Source organism: Saccopteryx bilineata, chromosome 1, assembly GCF_036850765.1.
Source record: "Saccopteryx bilineata isolate mSacBil1 chromosome 1, mSacBil1_pri_phased_curated, whole genome shotgun sequence".
Taxonomy (NCBI): Eukaryota; Metazoa; Chordata; class Mammalia; order Chiroptera; family Emballonuridae; genus Saccopteryx; species Saccopteryx bilineata.
The window spans coordinates 79,881,835-79,890,550 of NC_089490.1; positions in this window are offsets into that span (position 1 = coordinate 79,881,835).

Sequence of the window (8,716 nt, forward strand, 5' to 3'; positions counted from 1 at the left end):
ACCCCACATGGCCACTATTCAGGTGCGTGGCTGCCATCCAAGTGAGCACCTGCCATCCAGGTACCTCATGCAGATGCCAGGCCTTTCTCTGTGAGGCAACCAGGGAGAACCAGTAAAATCTGAGCCCCTATGCCACTGGGAGACCTGCCTACCAGCTGCCCCCACCTGGGAACCCAGGTTCTCACCACCTCCCCCAGACAGCCCCCAGCCTTCCTCTGGTCCCCTCTGGTCCCCAAGGCAGAGTCAGAGAGAGGGATAGAAAGGGACAGAGAGACAGGAATGGAGAGAGATGAGAAGCATCAATCATCAGTTTTTCGTTGCGACACCTTAGTTGTTCATTGATTGCTTTCTCATATGTGCCTTGACCGTGGGCCTTCAGCAGACTGAGTAACCCCTTGCTCGAGCCAGCGACCTTGGGTCCAAGCTGGTGAGCTTTGCTCAAACCAGATAACCCCGCGCTCAAACTGGCGACCTCGGGGTCTCAGCATCCCAGTCTAACGCTCTATCCACTGTGCCACCACCTGGTCAGGCGATGAGGCCCTTTCTTTAAGCTAGCTAAGTTTTTGTTTGTTTGTTTGTTTGTTTTTAACAGAGACAGAGAGAGTTAGAGAGAAGGATAGACAGGGATAGACATACAGGAACGGAGAGATGAGAAGCATCAATCATTAGTTTTTCGTTGTGCATTGCAACACCTTAGTTGTTCATTGATTGCTTTCTCATATGTGCCTTGACGGCGGGCCTTCAGCAGACAGAGTAACCCCTTGCTCGAGCCAGTGACCTTGGGTCCAAGCTGGTGAGCTTTTGCTCAAACCAGATGAGCCCGCGCTCAAGCTGGCGACCTCAGGGTCTCGAACCTGGGTCCTCGGCATCCCAGTCCAACACTCTGTCCACTGCACCACCGCCCGGTCAGGCTAAGCTAGCTAAGTTTTTAATGAAAAACAGAATTCCTCTTAAACAAATACTCTGAGCCACTTAAAACTTTTTTTCAGAGAGTTAAAAGGAAATCCAATACAACTCATGAAAAATATTTTATAACAGTTTTATTGAGACATAATTTACATACCACAAAATTCACCTACTTTCAATGATTTCAACGAACCACCCAGAATTTAATGATTTTAGTAACTTTTCTGTGTGCCGGGAGCCAACCCACAACTGCTGGCTGACAAGGTCACAGCAGGAGAAGACCCACAACTGCTGGCTGACAAGGTCACAGCAGGAGAAGACCCACAACTGCTGGCTGACAAGGTCACAGCAGAAGAAGACCAAAAACTGCTGATTGACAAAGTCACAGCAGAGAAGACCAATGGCTGCGGAGTGACAAAGTCACTGCAGTGAAGACCAATGGCTGTGGGGTGACAAAGTCACCACAAAGGATAGGCTAGGCACAACGATACTCCCCCCTTTGACTTTTTGAATTAATCTGGCCTTATATCCCCCCTTTTCTGGGTGTGTGCTATTATTTGTGGCACAGGGATAATAGTACCGTGCTTTCCCTGTAGATTCGTAGTGATTTCTTTGAATATGAGACAGAGGGTGTGAGTTCCACAGAAAAGCCTGCAAGCCCCTTGAACTGGGCTCATAGACATAAGAGGCTGGCTATGATATCCCTCGTAAAGGGTTAAGTTTGTAGGAGAATTCCTTAATCATGTTAAAAAGAATAGATTGACTTGTGAATGGTTAGGAGGCAGTGGCTGTGCACAGAGCACCCTTCGGCCTTCACTTAACATTTTTTCCTCCCTAGCCTTTTCATGTGATAAGTAGAGAAACATTCCTTTCTTCTTTGACCTGCAAATAGTGGTATATTCTGAGAAGAATAGAGTCAGAACTTAACTAGTGTTTAAATATAATAAATAAGTAATATTTGACTAGACAATAGTATCTTAGGTAAGGTATAGTAGGATGGCCCATTGTGTGGCCTAGGATGAGAGCGTAGTCAGCAAGAAAAGAATGTTTTACTAAGAGAATTGTCTTTTGACTAAAGGCAATTGCTAGGCTTTCTCAATGAGATGTTTTCATGAGATTTAAACATGTAGGGAAATCCATGGAATGTCTTGTGTTGCTGTTGGGCTATCTTGCAAGTGCACTCTGCATATCGTTGAATGAAAGCTATTCTTGATGTTATGTTAATTTCTTTAGAGGCAAGCCTTTTAGAATCCTGTGAGAAAAAGTAGGACACTGCATAAACCCAAGGCCATTTACCTGAGCAAGCGGTGGTCCATTGTTGTCGTCTGCTAATCTCTCTCTGCCCCTTAACTCACAACAGTAGTAAAGTTAGTTAACTTTTAGAACTAATACTCTAAAAGCTTTTACTGATGTTGTTATCGCTGTTCAAGTTATTTTGTATTTTGAATAATTTGCTACCTGATTTGTGACTCATAGATGTAAATTAACTGTTATCCGGAAACATCAAAACATAGTGAAACAAAAGTAATAATTAACACCATGTGATTGTAACTCGGTGTGTGTGTATAAAAAGGGGGCTATACTAGCATTTGGTAGAGATGCCTGGCAGTAAATGCTAACCAGAGAATAAAGAGAAAGAAAAGAATTCGGCTCTCTCACTACGTTTTCGCCGACGCCGTCTCCTCCTGTGGGACCCCTGGATCACCGCCGGGGCTGGACCCCGGCATCTGTGTTGTGCAACCAACCACCACAGTCCAATTTTAGAAGATTTCCTTGCCTCGAAGACAGACCTCTTATTGCCATTAGCTGTCTCCTTCTCTCCTACCCCAACCCTAGGCAACACCCATCTGCCCACTGTCTTCATAGACTTGACATTTTTTGTATATTCCATATAAATAGAATTATACAAGTTGTCATACTGTGTTTGGTGCCTGCCTGCTTTCACTGAGCATCATATTGGGGTTCGTCCATGTTGTAAATGTGTCAGGAGTTGGCTTTCCTAAATTCCCCTTGTGAAGGTATACTTGTTTCTTCATTCACCCACATTTCTGCTATTCTGGGTAAGGCTGCTATGGACACATGTATACATGTCTTTGTGTGTGCGTGATATCAGTTCTCTTGGGTAAATGGCTAGGCATGGAATTCCAGGGTCATAGGGTAGGTTTATTTTTAACTTCTGAGGAAATGGGCTGTTTGTTTCACATTCCCATGGGTAATGTATGAGGGTCTCAACATTCCACACCTTTGTCAATACTTGTTACTATCTTTCCTTTTCACTAGTCATCCTGGTGAATGTTGCCTTTGGTTGCAATTTGAGTTTTCCTGATAACTACTGGTGTAGCGAGTGTCTTTTCAAATTTAATTAGATATCACCCAAGAAGAGATCCAGCTTCTCTCTTCCTTCTTAGCTTAAATGTCTAAGAAAAATTATTTGGCTATTTTTTGAACATTTGGGTTGTTTGTCTTTTTGTTATTTAAAAATTTATTTTATTTTAAAATTTATTTATTGATTTTAGAGAGAAAGAGACAGAAACATCAATCTGTTCCTGTATGTGTTATGAATTGGTATCAAATTTGCAACTTCTGTGTCTCAGGATGATGCCAACTGAACTATCTGCCCAGATAGCTAATTGTGCTAAAATATACATAACAATTTTAAGTGCATATTTTTTTTTACTTTTGAGTTGCTAGTGTTCTTTATATGTTCTAAATACAAGTCCATATATATATATATATATATATATATATATATATATATGATTTGCAACCATGTTATTACAATTTTTGTTTTCTTACTGTTGTTCAAAGTACAAAACTTTTACTTTGGATGAAGTCCAATTTATTCATCTTTTTCTGTACACAGATCCTGATTTTGACGTTGCACCTAAGAATGCTTTGTCTAATTCAAAGCAATGTTTCCTTTTCAGAGTTTTATAGGTTTAGCCCTTACATTTAGGTCTGTGGTTCATTTGAGTTAGTTTTAATATAGAGTGTGAAGTAGGTGTGCCAATTCTTCTTTTTACATGTGGAAATATAATTGTCATAGCACCATTTGTTGAAAAGAATGTCATTCCTCCCATTGAAAGCCTTGGCACTTCTGTCAAAAATCAGTTGACCAGAAATCCATGGGTTCACTTCTGGACTCTTTTTTTTTCCCTTAAGTGAAAAGCGGGAAGGAAGAAAGACAGACTCTCACATGTGCCCAGACTGGAATCTACCCGGCAAGCCCCCTATAGAGCTATGCTCTGCCCATCTGGGGTGTTGCTCAGCAACAGAGCTATTTTAATGCCTGAGGTGAGGCTGTGGAGAAATCCTCAGTGCCTGGGGCCAACTTGCTCCAACTGAGCCATGGCTGTGGGAGGAGAAGAGAAAGATAAAGAGAGAAAAGGGAGAGGGGGAAGGGGTCTTCTCAACTCTTGAGTTTAGTTCCATTGATTTATATGTCAGTCTTTATATCAGCACATGCTGCCTTTGTTACTGTAGCTTTAGACGAAGTTTTTACCTTCAAAACTGTAAATTCTCCAACTTTGTTTCTTTTTCAGATTGCCTTGGCTATTCTGTGTTCTTTGTATTTCTATACAAATTTTATGGCCAGATTGCTAATGTCTGCACCCTTCCCCTCAAATCTATTCACAATTTGATAGGGATTGCATTCAATCTGTCAATCAATTTGGTGAGTATTACCATCTGAACAATATTGAGTTTTCTAATCTATGAACATTGAATGCCTCTCCATTTATACAGAACATCTTTCATATCTTTCAGAAATGCCATGTAGTTTAAGCATTACAACTTTTGCACCCTGGGGTATTTTATTCTTTTTCGATGCTATGTGAATAGAGCCATTTTCCTAGTCTCGTGTTTGGGGTGTCCATGGCTAATATACAGAAATGCAGTTGAGTTTTGCATATTGGATCCTGGACCACTGGTGACCTTGCTTATCAGCAATCCTTCACCCTTCATGTCCTCCTGCCATTTGACTCTAAATGTGTCACAAATGCAGAAGTGGTTTCTGTTGGAGGGAAAGAGAAACTCAGAGAAACTGGAAAGTACCAGGAAAATAACATGAGAAAGGTGCTCAGAGAATGACCCCAGAAGATTTAAAGTTTTGGACTACTGGGCTCACCCTTGGTGCATATTGAGCATGGGTCTAATGGTCATAGAAAATATTTGGAAAATTGACCTAACAGGTAGACCTCCACCCAAGTCTCAGAGTGACCAGTAGGTGCACATGCAGGACAGACTTAATTAGAACAGCAGAGACTGAATGTTGAAGAGACACTGGAACCGTAGCACACAGGAGGCAAAAACAAGAATATCAACATTTTTCATGGTGCAGGGGGAGGACCCAGAGTCCTGTAACACAATACTCAAAATGTCCAGGACAGAAGCTAAAATCAGTTGGCATAGGATAAACACGAAAACTTCAACCCACATGGAAAAACACCAAGAAGGTCACAAAAGAGATGTTTGAATGATCTGACGAGAATTTTAAAGCAGCCATTACATAAAAATGTTTCAACCTGAAATTGCAAATATTCTTGATACAAACATTAAAACACAGATGACTCAACAAAATACCAGAGAGATATGAAAGAGAACCAAATGGAAATTTTGGAAATAAAAAATACAATAACTGAAGAAAGAAACCAAATTGAATAGCAGAATGGAGATGACAGAGGGGAGAAAAAACTTAATGAACTTGAAGGCCTATCAATAAAAATTAAACTGAGCAATAGAGAGTAAAACTATTTTTAAAAATAGTCTCAGGATATAAAATAGTCTCAGGAACTTTTGGGACGATAATAAAAGGGCTACTATTTATGTCATTGGAGTCCCAGAAGGAGAAGAGAAAGATTGTGGAGCAGAAAAAAAAAAAAAATAATTTGAGGAAATAATAGTTGAAAACTTCCTAAGTTTGGTAAAAGATATAAACTTATAATTCAAGAAGCTCAGCAAATCCCATCCAGGATATACTGAAAGAAAACCACACCAAGCTACATCATACTGCTGAAAACTACAAACAAAATAACCTTAAAAGAAGCCAGAGAAAAATGATGTATCACCTATAGAAGAACAATGATTTGAAGAACTGGGTATCTCATCAGAAACCACAAGGGGCCAGAAGGAAGTAGTCTAATATATTTCAAATATAAAAGAAAAGTACTGTCAATTCCTTTTTTTTTTTTTTTTTTTTACAGAGACAGAGAGTCAGAGAGAGGGATAGACAGGGACAGACAGGAACGGAGAGATGAGAAGCATCAATCATTAGTTTTTCGTTGTGCATTGCGACACCTTAGTTGTTCATTGATTGCTTTCTCATATGTGCCTTGACCGTGGGGCTACAGCAGACCAAGTAACCCCTTGCTCAAGCCAGTGACCTTGGGTCCAAGCTGGTGAGCTTTTGCTCTAACCTGATGAGCCCGCGCTAAAGCTGGCGACCTTGGGGTCTCAAACCTGGGTCCTCTGCATCCCAGTCCAATGCTCTATCCACTTTGCCACCGCCTGGTCAGGCCAACTCCAATTTTTATATCCAGCAAACCTCTTTAACCTGATAAATGGCATCTACAAGAATCCCATGGCTGACATCATATTTGATGTGGAAGACCTGTTGTTTTCCCTTTAAGGTCAAGATCAAGCCAAGGACTCTCACTCTCACCACGCTTATTCAACATAATGCTAGAAATTCTAGCCAGAGCAATAGGGCAAGAAAAAAGAATTAGTAAGGAAGCATAAAACTGTCCTTATTTATGGTTAGCTCTGTAGATAATCCTAGGGAACCTATTTTTTTTTAAAAAGAATCAAACTCCTAGAACCAATAGGTGAGTTTAGCAAGGTTGCAGGATACAAGGTCAACACAAAAATCCATTGTATGCCCTTCTATAAACAATGAATAATCAGAAACAAAAGTTTTAAGAACATTACCATTTAAAACAGCTCCCCAAAACTCCAGGTGTAGCCTGACCAGGCGGTGGCGCAGTGGATAGAGCGTCGGACTGGGATGCGGAAGGACCCAGGTTCGAGACCTGAGGTTGCCAGCTTGAGCGCAGGCTCATCTGGTTTGAGCAAGGCTCACCTCAAGCAAGGGGTTACTCTGTATGCTGAAGGCTCGCGGTCAAGGCACGTATGAGAGAGCAGTCAATGAACAACTAAGGTGTCACAACGAAAAACTGATGATCGGTGCTTCTCATCTCTCTCCGTTCCTGTCTGTCTGTCCCTATCTGTCTCTCTCTCTGTCACTGTAAAAATAAATAAATAAAATTAAAAAAAAAAAACAACTCGAGGTGTAAATCTAACAAAACATGTACAGGGTCTGTGTGCTGAAAACTACAAATTAAAAAAAACAACTTGAGGTGTAAATCTAACAAAACATGTACAGGGTCTGTGTGCTGAAAACTACAAATTAAAAAAAACAACTCGAGGTGTAAATCTAACAAAACATGTACAGGGTCTGTGTGCTGAAAACTACAAATTAAAAAAAACAACTCGAGGTGTAAATCTAACAAAACATGTACAGGGTCTGTGTGCTGAAAACTACAAATTCTACTGCACGAAATCAAAGAAGATCTAAAAAAATGGAAAGACCTACTGCTTCAATGGAGTAAAGATGTCAATTCTCCTCAAAGTGACCTGTGGATTTAACGTATTATGAGCCCAAATTCTAGCAAGATTCCTTTGAAGATATAGATGAGCCAGTTCTAAAATTTATATAGGACAAAGGAATGAGAATAACTAAAACTATCTGAAAAAGCAGAACAAAGTTGTAGGAAGCCTGCTACCTGGTTTTTAACACTGACTTTACAGCTTTGGTGATTGAGACAGTGTGGCACTTGTGAGGAAGATGCCTACATAGATCAGTGGGACAGAAGACACAGTCCAGAAACAGACTTGCAAAGATTCCTGACAAATACACAGATGCCATTCCGAGGACAAGCAATTGTTTTCTTTTTAGCAAATGGTGTTAGAACAACTGGTCATCCACATTCAATGAGACCAACCTTGACCTAAATCTCACACTGATGCAAAGATGAACTCCAAATGAATCCCAGGTCTAAAGGTAACACGTAAGACTATCAGACTTTTGGGGAAAAAATGGGAGAAGAAAGTTTTCATGACATGGAGTTAGTAAAATGTTTGTAGAAATGACACCCAAAGTGCCACCCATAAAAGAAAGAAATGGATAAATTGGACTTCATCAAAAGGAAAACATTTGTTGTGCCAAAGATGCTGCCCAGAGAATGATGAGAGATGCTCCGGTTTGGGAGAAAATATTTGCAAGCCACATATACGGAAAGAACTTGTATACAGAACATGAGAGCTCTCAAAAAACACTAAGAAAACAACACTATTTGCAAACAGGCAAAGGTCTTGAACAGACACTTCACTCAGGAGGACATACAGATGGCTTATAAGCACATGAACAAATATGCAACATCAGTAGCCATCAGGAAACAGCAGATCAGGACCTGCAGAGCCACATCAGGGGGACTGAAAAAGAAATTCTGACAGTACCCCCTGCTGGCGAGGACGTGAAGCAACTGGGAGTCACGGTGCTAATGCTTGAGGTATGGGTGGAGTGGGGAGGAGGGCGGTGCAGCTCTGGAAACGGTCCCTTGTTTCGTAGGAAGTCAATCATGTGCTCTGTAGCCAACCCACAGTGGACATTTAACCAGGGAAGCAGAAATGAATGTTCATCTGAGAACCTGCATAGGAATATGGGTCATGGCCTTACTTGTAACCCCTGGAAACAGCCCAGATGCCTGTCGGTGGGTGAATGGATCACAGGCTAATCCAGATGACTGTCAAGAAA